The 16,345-nt window shown below is 34.5% G+C and overlaps 1 pseudogene; it reads right to left on the minus strand.

The window, feature by feature from the left end:
* Nucleotides 1–563: 563 nt before the first annotated feature.
* Nucleotides 564–15,795, minus strand: LOC138311878 (synaptogenesis protein syg-1-like; annotated as a pseudogene).
* Between the last annotated feature and the right edge of the window lie 550 nt (nt 15,796–16,345).

Consider the following 16,345-nt stretch of genomic DNA (forward strand, 5'->3'; position numbering starts at 1 on the left):
AATTATAATCATACACACCGATACCCCTTATATGAGAAATTGAAAACCAAATATTCCGCCATTATGTGTCCCTGGTAACAATATATGTTATAGACCCCCATATATTACAACAATTGACATAGTTTGAAAAAAATGTATCCAAAGACTTAAAACAGTTTATGGCAATTTAACAAAACCTGTAAAGTGAATTGGTTAATATGGCAAATAATGTTTCAGGGAACAAAACCCAATTTTATTATAGAGTTAATAGAGGCGTTGTCAAGACATAAGTGTTTTCCAAAGGATAGACAGGCAAGATGTTCAAGTATATACATTTGTCAAACCTTTACATAGTCTATAGGATACGTGCAGGACATGACATTTCTAAATATTGTCAATTTATAAAGCCTGTGTCACTTAAAACAAAAGGCGGGATGTGCATACAGAATATGTTGGTGATGTAAAAGTAACATAGATCCTAAATAAACATTGTAAAATTTGGTTTCATCACGTGAATCTATACTGACGCAGTTTCACTATCATTGTATCCAAATACCGTGACGAATAGTAAAAGCTCAGTATCATCATCTTGTAACTGTGTTTTCGTAAGTGTTGGGTGCTGGACCTGGAATGAAAAGATTACAATCAAAACTGAGACATAACACTAATTGGTTTCTCTTTTCTTCAATACTGATTTCGTAAATTGAAGCTTTTGCAATGTTAAGTTACTTTATATAATAAACATCACCTTTAAGCTCGTCATACACCGATGCGTCGTTACTTGTTCCAAGGGACTCATACATTCTTCTACAATATAAAAAAAAAGTTTATTATCGTTCGTTCAATGAAATGCATAATTTTACAAAGATATCCAGCATTTTATGCATATCAAATAAATGAAAAATGAGAACCTTATTGACCGTTACAGTAAGAAGTTCCTGGAGTATAGGTATCAGGAAACTGGGTAAAATGACAAATGTATATTGTGATAAATGTTGTTCAAAATTCATATAAAATGAAAGATGACATCTCTATGAATGAACATTAATGTCTATAAAGTGTATACACATGTGCATGTAACTCTTTTACGAACCTGTTGTCGGATATAACTTCCTCATCCATATTTGCTGAAAGGAATTTGAGAACTTATCTTTTTCCATTTTTAATTCAGTCAATAATTAGGAAGGAATAGAGAAATAATGTCAATGTATACAATGCATAACATATCTGTAGATTAAATATATTTAATCATTTTCACTAAACCATATACATAATGTCTCTAACAAAATAATCTCATCGGATTTGTAGAAACGTTAAACAATATAGAAATAACACAATCTACAACACTCATCAGTACAACCCTCTTAGATCAAAACGCATGAAATGTGTTATTAGTATTTGGGGTCAATTTTACATTACGCGATGAACGTATTTTGACACAACGACCACGACTTATCCGTGTTCCAACAACATTTTGGGCGCCAAATTTCGATCACAGCATAAAATGACGTCACTGGATTATTAATGACGTGGCAATGAGAAAAAAATATTTCAAAGGTCAAAGGTTATCGTGTCAATGAATTATGAATTGAGACCATGTATGGTATAAACAAACTAACAGCTGCAATGTTTATTTGATACCTGAGCGTTGAATAACACCCATCGATGGTAGACACACTGTTTCATAGCTACTTAATATAATTTATATTGTAATGTTATATACCTGCGGTCCCCCCGATGGATTCATAGGTTGAAGGCGATTCTCTTTCTTCAAGGTTTAAATCGTTATAATTCGACATCTTGAATATAATGATTTGGTAATTATTATTTATCAACTCTTATTTTCATATCATTTGAATAATAACTGTATATGCATATAAGATGAAAAAAACATGCATAATCTTAAAAGTGCTGCACAAATGTTGAATTTATTATAGACTCTACAATTCTGACAATAAAGTACAGTCACAATTGTATCAGAAGGACTTAAATATAATTATTGATTATAACATTTAAGCACAATTCAGGTATACAATGAAGAGGTTAAAGTAAATGCTACTGACATTATGAAATCTATACAAATTTTATCTAATTAATCTCAGTAATTCAGCCATACTCGTGTAGCCATTTACCGATATATTGGTTAAAATATTTAAACGTGTTCAAAGAATTTCTTTATTTCATAATTATGTTAAACGTTTGTATTTACCCGTTTGCATGATGACCGTGTCCACCTACGAATGGCAAAATAGTAAGTTTATTAGAATACATGAACCTTACTAATACATCAGGAATGAACAAATTTTATGATAAATCACCAAAAGCTATTTGTTTGTGTGATCTTGATAAAAAGACAAACACAAACTGAATGAAAATGGGTGTTTACTACACTTTATTTACATTTGACCACTGTGACTCCAATTACTCTAATGATAATCGTGATCTGCATTATGGGCCAATAAATGCAGCCTAGACTTGGTGCAGTAATATCTTCATAAAAGGATGTTAGTCCGCGCTGGAAAATTGACGTTGTTGTTGAATGAACCAGTTTGGTTATGAAACTTGTAAAAAATCTTTTCAATGTCTGGATAATTGAAAGTAAATTGAAAAGCTATTGAAAAACAATGAAATTTTGTTATCTTTTCAATTTTTTATAGGGACTATTTTTTATCACTTTGAACTCGGCTGTTGAGGTTAAATGGCTGAAGCGGGAAATTAAAATGTTCACTCGCATCTAAATTATGTTTTACTTTGAACTAGAAAGTAAAATGTAAATATAACGATCAAAGGATTGTTAGATTGCATTTATTGGAGATATAAATGCAATCTGGGGGTGGCAGATAAATATTCATAGCGCCCTAACGGGCGCCATTCTATTTATATGCCACCCAGATTGCACTTATATCTCCAATAAATGCAATCTAACAATCCTTTAATTGTTAAATAAACGACTTCAACGTCACCTAAGGACCAATAATCCTATTTGTTAACCAATAATAATTCACAAAAAATGTACTTATAGTTACTTGGTAAATACAAATTTTCTAGCAATTTGAATATGCAATTATTTTTATATAAAAGTGTTTCACGAACGTCCCAGACCAATGATCCCAGGGGCGCTGCAATTTACCAAAACCACGTAATGACCATAATGCTAATTATGTTAATTACACAAAATTGACCATATACATTTAGCGTTAAGTCTCCTTGGTTCACCTCTAGACCAATACTGTGAAGGTGAGTCAAACCTTACAAGATTGATAAACAAATTAATTGAAAATTGACTATCTGACACAGTCAAACCCGCCTTCCAGGAAGAGTTTCACAGGGGCAGACTAATCAACTCGCACGAAATAAGCTGACCGCCTTTCACCGACCAAAGCCGTGATTACCATAACGTATTTTATCTAGCTTGTACTTCTATGAAATGAGATTCAGTAGTTTATTAGATAATGTTGAGTAACAATTTTATTCTACGCTACGCGTTAAATGGTACGGAGAAGTCCCGTACATTTTGTTCTGTTCACTCACCTTTTTCGTTTGTGTCTATCTGAAATATAACAGTAAATCGTTTTATTTTAATACATGAAAAATGTTTTTCTTTAAAATTTGCTCATTGAAAGATTGGTTGATCATCAACTTTTTTAAGGCCTTTATTTGAAATTTGACCGATCGGTTTTGCAAATATTGCACTCTCAATAACCTTACTTTACCGTCTGGTTTTCTGAAATACAATTTTCTTTCTTTAATATGTAAGTTTGTATGGCTATCAATGACCTCAATGTCGTTCTCATTCTTAAAGATATATTAATTGTGAATTGTTTACCCGAACGGGTATAAATGAGGCCTGAAAAGGGCCAATTTTTGCATTTGAATTTCAACTAAAATACATAATTTTAACAAATTGTGTCGTTTAATTTTCTTTATTTTTTGTCCACTTCATAAGACAGTTGTTTGGGTTACGATGAAAGAATTTGAAAACTATTGACCGCGGTAATTAGTCTTTCTATACCCCTACCCCGTAACAAATGACTGTTTTTACAATTATGTAATTAGACCGAAATCGAGCAGTAATATCTTTATAAAGTACATCTTATATATTCAACAGTATAAAGTGTAATAGTCTGGTAATATAAATTGTTATAACTGTTGATTTTATGTCACGGTGCCACCGGTTCGCCATACAAAGCTATTATTTTGCCTGGATGTAATATCTGCAAAAATGATTATGGAAAATTCCGTGTGAAGATTTTACTTCAATAACCCTTTAGACAATCCATGCTTTTATATTGTTTTAGCGGGAAAATATTTCATCAAAATCTATCTTTCCATCGTCAAGATATCTTAGCTTCAATAGCCGTTTGAGGTAGATATTCAAGAATAAATTTGAATTAGGCGCCAAAATTGTTGCCATGAAAAAGCGTCTACGTATACGTGACAACGATCGAAGTTGATAACTCAAACAGATTTTGGATTCTCAAGATTACCTGTACTGTAAGTGTACGCCTAAGAAAAAAAATCTCTATTTATTCTGAATCCACGATCTACGTTCAGCTGATTACTGTAGATAGGAAAATAATTAGTCTATGCCTACATGTACATGTTTAGTTTATATCACAGATATAATACTGTTGTTGACACTAGCTTATATGTGGTTTTTCGTAAGATAGTATTTGATCAACTGAATCATAGTACTTTCAATGTCTTATCGTACATGTATACAGTAAATAAAGTCTAGCTTCCCGAACGTGTTGATCATTTTAGCTAAACCTAATACATGTAGACATCTACATACACAATATTCATGAAATATACTGTACAAATTGAACAAAAAGCAGGGGTGGGCCGCGATGGAGAGATAAACATTTTTCTGTATCTGTAGTTTTCTGTTAGAGGATTACTCGGCAAAATTGGAATATCTTGATTTAATTATGCAACTTCTTTAAAACACATACATGTATATTAAGTTTCAAATATTCACAGTTTAATGGAGATGAACAGAAAATGTTTTAATCACTTGATTGTTATGAAACTCTAATAACCGTTTCTTCTTAGCATTATGAGGTCATAGCTATATATGTTTTGCTCTAAAATGATGCAATGTGTATTGTTTAGATTTACTTATGTATTTGTCCTTAAAAATAAGAATTTTCTATGCTTAAGTCCGTTTTCAAGAAATCTTCTTCAGCTCTGGACTGTGGTATATTCAATGACGTCTTTGGAAGAAATAGCAATGAATGATTGAATTTCAAATTAATTGACAAGAAGAAACAAGAAATAGACTTACAAGTAAAACATAAAACAAAGAGCGCTGCCAAAAGTAACATTAGTGATGCCAGTACGAAAAGTATAATAGACGCCGTATTTGGGTTTGATGTCGCTTCTTCTGAAACTAAAAAATAAACTAGAATAGTATATCAATTATGACTGGTTTTTGATAGCAATTAAATGTACTGTATCTAGTTTTCAAAACTGATCCCTTATAATACAATAGCTTTGCATCGAGATATATAATACTTTTTTGCTCAAAAAAGGCAATACGTAAGGTTTTAAGATTATCTGCAATGATCAACCGTTAGTTAATGTATGTAAGATACGTTGTTTTTGTAGGCTCATAGTAAGTGAGACACCGCAGGATTTTTTTCCCATGCAGACGCTTGAGTTATGATAGTACTCCAAGCTCTTCAAGCTTTTGGATGACCATGGTTTGATTTCATGTCCCCTTTTCCGAAGTTTGAAGCTATGAATAAATTATTTTATTTTATTAGTTTGAAAAATAACTATTGTTATTTTATGTAAGATATATTTTGAATAAATATTGTTAATCATTTAAAAACTAAATGTATTGACAAATAGGTTTTTTTTACTGGACAATATGCAGTGAATGTATAATGAAGTACCTACAGCGTGTTTCAGAATCTATGTCCCAAACATCATGCTTAATAGGACCAAAACAAAGAAAAGTCCTAATATAAATTGTAGACAATTGCAGATATCCCTAAAATTTGAGTGGTATATATCTATATATAGGTGCAGTATATAACACATGTAGTTGGGATGTTACATGTGACAAACTTCTGTAATTTCAAAAGGTTTCTTTTAAATGACGTCATGTTTATGAGTAACGTCATCTTGACATTGTTCATTTGCAGAAATGTTCCATTTATTATGTGAGTATTCTACCTGTAATATTAAGTACATTAACCTGCTGCTCAAAATTCACTTCTGATGTAGTTATGATTGTAACACAATAAATTAAATCTTTTTTATCGAATCTACCTTCAGTCAAGTTGGTAAAACCCAATATACCATGTTTTTAGTGATGTCATCAATGATTTCATAATATTTTATTAGTGAAACCTATCTGTAGGTCATTGTACTCCAACAAATGGCGGTATCGCTTGTTGTTCATGGTGACTTAAAGCTGACAATGGAAATTATTTAATTGGGACTTAAAAAATAAGCACACATGCATTTTAAGAATAATTTATGAGACAACCCCCTGTCGTCAGCCATTTTTGTTTTTCTCTCTATCAGTATCCGGTGTTCTCACCGAGCCCTAAATAAAGCACGTGAATCGACACACGTGCGCTCCTGGCACTGTGTATTATTAATACGTAAACAATGCATTTACCTATAAAGGTATATGAGGCTTGTTTTGGCAATAAAACACGTGAAATCCTCTAAGCTGTCATTTACATGTTTGTCAAAATAAAATTTCCACACAAGTGAATAGAAATCCAAATGCTAAATCGTCCAATTATCTCCACGCATATTATCGTAGCCGATGAACTCGACTGGTCATGTGAACGTGACTACCTGTACCGAGAAAGCGACAGCTACCAAGAACACAAAGTGTCGGTTTACGTTTAAACCTAGTATATATTGAAGTGTTTCATTAGCACGTTTTGGATATATATTGTGGGATTTAATTGACAACACTTTAATTTATCATTTCAATGAAACCTTTTTAGGTGAATGCAGAGTTTATTTTGAAAATGCTTTTTAACTTGCATTGTCAGCTTTAAGTTGTGCAATTATGATTTTGCAAAAGAAGTTTCAATTGTTCAAAGATAGTTTTCTGAAACACTCTCTACAATAAAGGGAGACTTTATTTTATCATTTATTAATGATGCTAAAATATCCTATCTTGAAAATCATGGTTCAGTTTTCGTTACAATTAACTAAATGAAAGCAACCGTGTCACTTTATTATATTATTTTTCAAACAATAACGTTTCAATTTTGATCCATTTTCATCTTTGTGAAAGTGATTTAGGTAATTTACACGCATCGTTTTTCACCACATAATCAAAACACATTATCACCAAAAATATATATATGACGAGTAATAAGGCATATTTTCTTGAAAAATATTTTTTAGATAAAATAATATATCAATCAAATGACATTTTGTTTAAGTTATTATTTACATGGCGAATTCACATCACACGAATGCTGGTTTTTCATGTATAGAAGCTACCCAAAAATTACAAATTTGAATGTCTATTCAGAAAAGAATATGAACCACGAGAACCTTTTGGTAAATGTGAGACTACTACCTTAAGCTTATATTTTGGGTGATTTTTATCTAATACATTTTTATTGGGTGTAGTTTTGATATATTACCAATAAACCCCACTCCGCTGCTCAGTGAACTGTTCCCCACTTTGTTGTAGGAGTACAGGTTGAGTTGGTATTTGGTGTTAGGTTGGAGTCCCGTTATTTCCTTGGTGTAAGTTAGTTGTTGCTGTTCCAGGACTGATATTGTCTGCACTGAAGTCCCTCCGATTGGTCCATACATAATAACAAACGTCTGCACATGACCTCCATTAAAACCTTTGTTCCATTCGACTGTTATAGAGTCGATGTGTAATCCATAATTCGGAAGTCAATTGGGCTATGTGGATGTTCTTTTAAAGGCAGTATAGTATTGTGTACATTAAAAAGACAAATCATCATAGTGAGTGATCACCTGCTGCTTCTTATATCAATCATGGATAAATTGGTCTAAAACTTTAGTAATTATTATACATACATGTATATGCAATCATTCGTCATGTTTGACGAGGATAATTTGTGTCGTTTATCCAGAACAAATTTTATTTTTTAAATATCGTAGGAGTATTCTTAAAGGCCTGATCATACGTGCATTATCAGCGTACCCTGGGGAAAATGGGGGATTGGAAGTATGTCCTAAGTACAATGTGGTACCTTATTGTAACTCAATAACTAAAGAGTGTGTCTTTGTATTGCATTATTTATTTGGCGCTTCTTTATTCGTTGACAGTGTTGTGGTGAACAAATAGTCAGATGATCATTAAGGCCAATTGGCCTCTTGTTAGATCATCGTAGGGTCAGTGTGACCTATAGTATCTATGCTGCCTCCGTCGTTGTGCGACGTCCGCCGTGCATATTGTGTTTTCATTCACACGACCTTTTCTTGATAACTGACAGGCATACAAACCTGCTATTGGAACTTATATATTTATTCTTGAATGAATGGCTACAACGTTGTTTTTTTTTTCTCAAATTAATTCAAAGTATGACAAACATTAACGACTTCTTGACAATAACTGAGAGCCCTGTAGTATGTGCAAAGCTTCAGACAGGTCACGAATATCTTCAAGTAGCATTTCAATTTGAGAAAGGCCTAAAATAACTCAGTGGGCCCGTAACATTCCGGATGAAGCGCTTTGAAATCTATTGACTTAAATAAGCTTGATCTTCTTTCATGGACACAGTTTTCAAACATATCAGACACTAGCAACATCTATTGAAGATTCCTAGCGTCGCCTTGTTATTTGTTAGCAAAGAAAGTTAAACAAAGTCAGTCAACTGTATTCCTTTTGTTTTAGCTCATAGCTTAAGACTTACATCCTATTTAGTGATGACATGTTTATGAACAACAGTATATTATTTTGATGCACACCTTAGGTCAAAATATAGGTTACATCGAATATCAAACTTGCTAGTTTTGCTAAATGGAATATTTTCTTAAGTTAAAAAGCCCAAGATGACACAAATAGAAAGTACTTCTTACGATTGGTGTAGGGAGTTGTGCATAAGAAAGTTTTATTTTTGTTGTAGGTCAAAGTCCAAAATATAGGTCATTATATTTATTGACCTTATTTCGATTGATGACATAACATATTGTCTAGTTCAATCTATGGCCATAGGTCCATAACTTTGTTACACCAACATAAAAGGCATTCATTTATCCCACGTATGACGTCGCTAAAGCAGCTTTTGGCATGTGATAGAGCCGAGGGATTCATCGACACAATATTTAAGTAATAAAATGATATATGAAGATATGTTGATTGGTAAACGTTTAAGACACTTGGGATTTGCCATTGTTACCAAAGCAATTAATTAAAAAACTAATTAAAAACATTGCCCTATTTAAGAAAAAAAAGGAAGTGAAACTAGAAATTGCAAGATCAATCATTGCATATAGTTATCAAGATAAAACTAAATGTATGTTATGACACCAAAACAATTTTATCTTTGACTTTTGTATGCCTTATTATGATACATTAAAGTCGCACAAGTAGAAATCGGACGTAAACCTTATAAAAGATGGCACTGAAGACGCAGGAATAATCTATTCATTGAATAAATATTGTTCCAATACGTATTATGCGCCGATTGAAAACTTTTGCACCAAAAACTTTCAATTTGATCGTGTGCGGCCATTCAACCTCCGTTGATTAGCAAGCCGTACCACAATCGTTGGAAGTTCCAAATCACGCTACATTAAATTGTGGCTTAAATAAGGGGTAGAGATGCGTTTAGTATATACGCTCAGACACGTTTAAGTACGTTCATGTATGCGATTGTAGTTAAGCTACGCTGAGGAATGTTTGTCCTCAAATATGTTATGGTATGACCAGATTTTTAAATACGAATTGATTAACTGTACGAACATGGTAAAACATGAAAGTAAGAAACAAAGAATACCTTTAGCATGAAGGAAGTAAATTTTCTGTATATTGTTTTTCTATTTAACAAATTGATTCGTGATATTAACGTTTCATTTACCAGTTAGATGAGTGATGGAAAATGATGAAGTGGAATGCCGCCTCCTGCCGTCATTGTAAATAGTCACGTTGTAATCCCCAACAAACGTACTGTCGAACGACAAAATGGTCATAACAGCGGCCTGGCCAACAAATGATATATTTCTTTGCTTGATTGGCAAATAGATGACCTCCTCATTTTATAGACTAAATGTGATGTCCCCATATGGTATTATCTTTTGACCAGTGGTCAGCCTTGTCCACTCTAGGTCCGCTACGTATGTAACAGGTGGGTTACTGTAGAAAGGAATCCTCACCAATAATGATTTCTGAAGTTCGCCAGAAAATGTCTGGTATTCTTCAATGTTACTGAATTGAGCAGCCGCTAAAACAACAGAAAATACAATTGTACTTACAACAAGTGGTTTTGATATTATTCGATATGTTGTCTTTTTTCGACTACAATAGCATGTCAATATATTCATTTTTAACACCTCCACCTATCAGACAAATGAACATAATCTTTAAATTAAAATTAAACATCTTATAAGGGCTAAGCCCCTGTTATATAGTAGTATACATAAAAGTAATATTGCGCATGCTTAAAACACGTCTTTTTTCAAAATTTCATTTTTATCACATTTAGCTGCATGTTCATTTTAGAACAATATGCGAAATATTTTCAACTCATCATATACATAATTATATAACGTGTCAATATGTGTATTTATAGTCTAAATAGGTACTTACCTTGTGAATTGCTTATATATTTTCAAAATATCCAAAGCTACCAGAAAGGTCATCGAGCTATCATTACATGCAAAATTCACAATCTGTGTTATAACAGATTTCTCTATGACATGATAAAATGTTTGCATATCAAACTAGACTTCCATTATACATTGTAAAGAAATCTACTTAATTTTACTATTATTACTCATCATTGTCAAGATGAAGGCATGTGATATATTGCATTGTGTATTGCATACATTTTAACATATAACACGGCACTGTTAGATTGTAGTGTCTGTCCATTCCTGTCCGGTACGCCATTACTAACACTACACGTGTACATCCCCACATCGTCCATGGAAACCTCCGCCAACACTATGGTATCATGTGATGCAGTGTTGTACGTGAATTGGTTAGTGATGAAGGCCTGGTCAATGGTCTGAGTCCAGGACTGACTAGTCAGTGTATTGGGCTCTCCTAACGTCTGACACAATAACTGGACATTTGTATCTCGTTCCTCTACACCAGAGGGCGCCACGACTGTTACATCTGGAGGATCTGGTTTGAATAATAATATAGTACACAGATAATGAAATACAATATGAGCTCAATTCATACAAGCATTATAGATGTAATTAAAAAAATACAAAAGTGTGAACATTTCTTGTTAATTGATAAAATAATCGACTCTTCATCATGTTGAAACTTTCAGGTCATTTAGAAATATATCCGAACGAGCATCTCAAATGAAAATTAAAAATGCTTCCTATAATTATTAATAATCGATGATGATTAAGTTATGTAAAGAACACATCTAAGCTGAACTTGCTATTACAAATAAATTTGCAAATCCCACTTTTTTTTGTTGTGATATCACATTGAACATTCTAAATATAATTTAAATATAAGTAAACAGATGTCCAGTTCAACGCGTCTCAACAATAGATCAGAAATACATGTATTGTAAACTATGGTGAACCTACATTGGACAACAATCGATACCATTCTTTGTGTGATGAGTTGCCTCCCCTGTACAGATGATACACCCTCAGCCCTACAGGTGTAGTTATCTGTCTCTGACCTATCTACGTCACCCAGGCTAAAGGTCAGAGAGGTCCCTGGTCCTGTCTGTACAGATGACCCTCCACGTAACCACTCCACTCTAGGGGTAGGGTTTCCTTCTGTATCACAGGTTACTTGGGCTGTCTGACCTTCTACTACTGTTAGGGTGGTAGGGGTCAAGGTCACTAGCGGTTTGTCTGTGTCGGTTAACAACACAAAATGTGGATAAAAGTGGTCTAATATATATTTAAATATATCTTTGCATTGATGTTATTGAAAAAAAAAATACAAAAAAATACGTCAATTAACTGACCTCAATTAACATCGTAGTTTAAAATAAAAAAGATGGTGTTAAAAAGGTTTATATTTCATTCCTCTTAATTCCTCGATGCAAAATGTTATTAGCAGCTCTTTCCATTGGGATATCAGTATATATATCATAAGCAAAGTTTTAAATGTTCATTATTGTTAAATTTTATGGGACTGATATTTTTAATCGAAAGCGAATACAAAGCTTCACAGTAACATACTCACATTCCACATTGAGGTACATAACTGATGACGTCAGGTTAGTAAGTTTGACGTCAGTGAAGTCATTGTTCACACGACAGGTATATTCGGCTCGGTTGCCGTCCTTGGTGAGAGATGTGATAGTGATGGATGGCGTTGTCTGTCCAGTCTGGAGTCGGCCATTACGGAACCATTCAACCCTGGTCAGAACTGGGAAACCCTCAGTGTAACTACAGCTTAGTGTCCCGCTCTCTCCCTCCAACCAGGGATGTGTCGGTGTCTGACTTACAGTGGGGGTACTCGGAGGGTCTGTAGACAGTTGTAAACTATACAAACACGAAAATTCAAATAATGATAGGGTATGTTTATTATCAATGCCAAAAAACGTGGCATCTGTCTGAGGTAGCTATATTTATAGTGTACAGTACATGTGACCCGTGTCTGAGGTAGGTAGGTATACTTACAGTGTACAGTAAATGTGACCCGTGTCTGAGGTAGGTATACTTACAGTGTACAGTAAATGTGACCCGTATCTGAGGTAGATATACTTACAGTGTACAGTAAATGTGACCTGTGTCTGAGGTAGGTATACTTACAGTGTACAGTAAATGTGATTCGTGTCTGAGGTAGGTATACTTACAGTGTACAGTAAATGTGACCCGTGCCTGAGGTAGGTATACTTACAGTGTACAGTATATGTGACCTGTGTCTGAGGTAGATATACTTACAGTGTACAGTAAATGTGACCCGTGTCTGAGGTAGGTATACTTACAGTGTACAGTAAATGTGACCTGTGTCTGAGGTAGGTATACTTACAGTGTACCGTAAATGTGACCTCTGACCTGTCCTGTCCCTGAGGTTGAGGATGAGTAGACACACAGCCACACGTCCCCTGGTTTGTAACTATTGGTGACAGTGATGATGATGGTAGATACTGACTCTGTCCCAGTGCTGCCATCTGTGTCGGGGATTCCCCCACATACTCCAGTCCAGGTCAGGGTAGACAGAGGATTCCCTCCCGTTTGTCGACAACTGAGTGTTAGTGTGTCATGTACATACAGGGCGGAGGAGCTTTATGCCCAGAGATAACGGGTGGTCCATCAGGTGGCCCTATAGTAAAAGAATTGGAATAAGCATCAGTTGGTTAAATCTGACAATTAGTAAATGATATGATACCCCTCATTGAGATATCTAACAGGACACAACTTTGTTATTATATAGATAAAAGACGTGCGACCTCTCCCAAATTATTATTCTGATTCTAATTATAGCACCATATACTTATGTATATATGTATACATATACTAGAAAATAAAGCATATCTTTGAGATATTGTTTTTGTTGTATATTCATATCGACGTATCATTTTCCTTGAAGTAATACCCTTCTCATCTAAACCATTAAGATATTCGAGTGAAGATGTTTTCTTTCAACAAGTGTGATTTTTGACTTCAAATCCATTACAAACTAGTATTGTAAAGGATCGTTTGAAGATGATAGTTCCTTGGTTTCTCTATTTTCAAAAATATCTGCAAAGGATAAGATAATAATTACAATATTTGCAAAAAAATGGAATTAAAATTTCCTGTATGTGTGTTTTTTTATTAAAAAAAAACAGTGACAAAGACATTTTCCTTTATTCAAACTTGATAGAATTTACTTTACTTTAAAGAATTAAATGCTACCCACTACAATATTTCTAAACAGCAATACTTACACTGAACAACAAAGTTTTTCAAGGCGGACTGGACAGGGGTCATTCCATCAGCGTTACTTGCCCTACACTGGACAGTGGCCGGACTGTCCCCTTTGGCCCCGGTCAGTGTGTAGGAACTGGTGATTACAAACCTGTCCCCATCACTACTGACACTTCCGGTGTGAGTTGTGACGTTCATGCCGTCCTTGTACCATTCTATCCGGGCCTGAGGACGACAACTTCCACTCACACACGTGTATGTCTGACTGCCCCCTAGTGTCACTGTGACTGTGTCACTGATAGGGGGTGTGAAGGTCACACTGGTGACGGGTACTGTAATTAAATATGATTGAAAGATATAAAGGATGTCATGCGACTGATGCTTCCAAACAGCAATAGCTCACCTGGTTGGAAGAAAAAAAATGATTTCATGCTGTTCAAATATATAAACTTTGAAAACCAAGTATTCTGATTTCATCAACGAATGAAAACTTTCTATCAGTGATTTATATGATTTAACAAATATCAAACGTTAGTCAGAAAGTCAGAATCAAAAGAAGAATATCAACTCATATCAACACGTCCTGCATACTTAATTGGCAATTGACAATAATAATAAAAATGTTATGCTGCAATTTTATTCGGGATCGGCTAGTACTATTACTATCCGACCGTTTACCACTGCGGTAATCCTAAGAAAACCCAATGACTATCCTACCGAAAAAGATACGGTAACCATCTTGCTGAATATGATCGAGTTATATGATCATTCCAACATTTTAAACAGGAGGTATCATATTAACATATATATAGTGCATCAAGCTTGTCAGGAATAGTGTAGTTCAGATCAGGAAACTGACACAAGTTGAGGTGAGACAAATGAGAAAAGAAAAGACGAGACATGATCAACAAATTACACGTATAGCATAAATTGGAAAATGACAATTTCTAACATCCCACATATTATGCCGTATTTTTATTCGGAATCACTAGACTTGCAATTCTAAACCCAATATTTACAATATTTTACTATAAATCCGTTTACCACCTCGGCGATGTCTATTTTTTGCCCGAAAGAAGTTCAGCTTACCAGCCTGTAGATTACTTTTGTCACTATAACTTGATCATACTGTATAGCGTAGTTTCATCGGTATATGCTTAGTATTTATAAATAGATAAGCTTTAGATAAATCACTATACTGTTTATCATGTAAAGAAAACACGTTCCGGATTCCCCGACCCGGATCCAGCTTTACAGTTAGTGTAATAATCTGGGTTTTCCCCAAATGAGTGTGAAGTAAATCTCGTTGTGCAAGTGGCTTATTTGGTGGCGATTATTCATATTGGCGTGGTGGTAGCGATCTACGAGCCCGTGTCGTGGACTAAGAGACTCACAGTGAGCCTTTACCCAAAAGCGTGTGTCAACAAAGTCATTTCGTAGTTAATTTCTACCGTGAACATGCGAGGCAGTTTGGCTCACACTCATAGAGCATCGAAGCAATGGTGTTTAACTACAGCTGAATCAGGTGGAAGATTATACTTTATACTCTATCACTCGATGCAAATTTTACAAAGTTTCTTACGTTTGAATTCTTTTGGGAGAAAAAGTCCTGATCCTCGCCATTCAGAGGCTTTCTAAATGACGACGACCAAATTATCGGAAAAAAACAAATATTCAAACGGGAGCTCGAGCTAATGTTAGGACATATTGCTAATATTACTACCCAATGATTTCACAAAACACTATTGTTAAAACTCCACATCTTTGGATAATATTTGGCAGACCATTCGACATCATTACGGATTCCAAACTACAGATTTTGCGGGTGTTAGACTCGGCGGAAATGAAAAAACCCGAGGACCTGTACCAAAGACTTATGGAAGACAATATACTCCGAGATATGGGTATCACCCAGCGCGGAAATGCTATTGAAGAGGATGAGCAATTCATACCAAACCTTGAAAATTTGTGTTGTACTCACCTGGTTTGGGTCGATTCACAAAGACCTCCCAAATTTCGACAAACAAAGATACGTCACAGAGTTGAGATCAAGGACATTTGCAATTATAAAACCAGAAATATCACAAGCGATATAATCTTTGTTGGAGGAAATTCATTCAGTTACTGACGCTAAAGCAATGCGAGCTAATATTTCTCGTGCTGACATGTCGCGAGTCATGATGACGCGCCGACCGAAACCAAAGCCTCGTAATCATAAACTGTGTCCACTATGTAAAGCAGCTGGCCAACATGATTCCAACTTCCTAAATTAGTGCAAATTTCTTCCACGTCAAGACCGCAAGTTTATAGCCAAGGCTCAAAAGATCGACAACGAGTCAGGAGA

Source organism: Argopecten irradians, unplaced genomic scaffold (genome assembly GCF_041381155.1).
Source record: "Argopecten irradians isolate NY unplaced genomic scaffold, Ai_NY scaffold_0143, whole genome shotgun sequence".
NCBI lineage: Eukaryota > Metazoa > Mollusca > Bivalvia > Pectinida > Pectinidae > Argopecten > Argopecten irradians.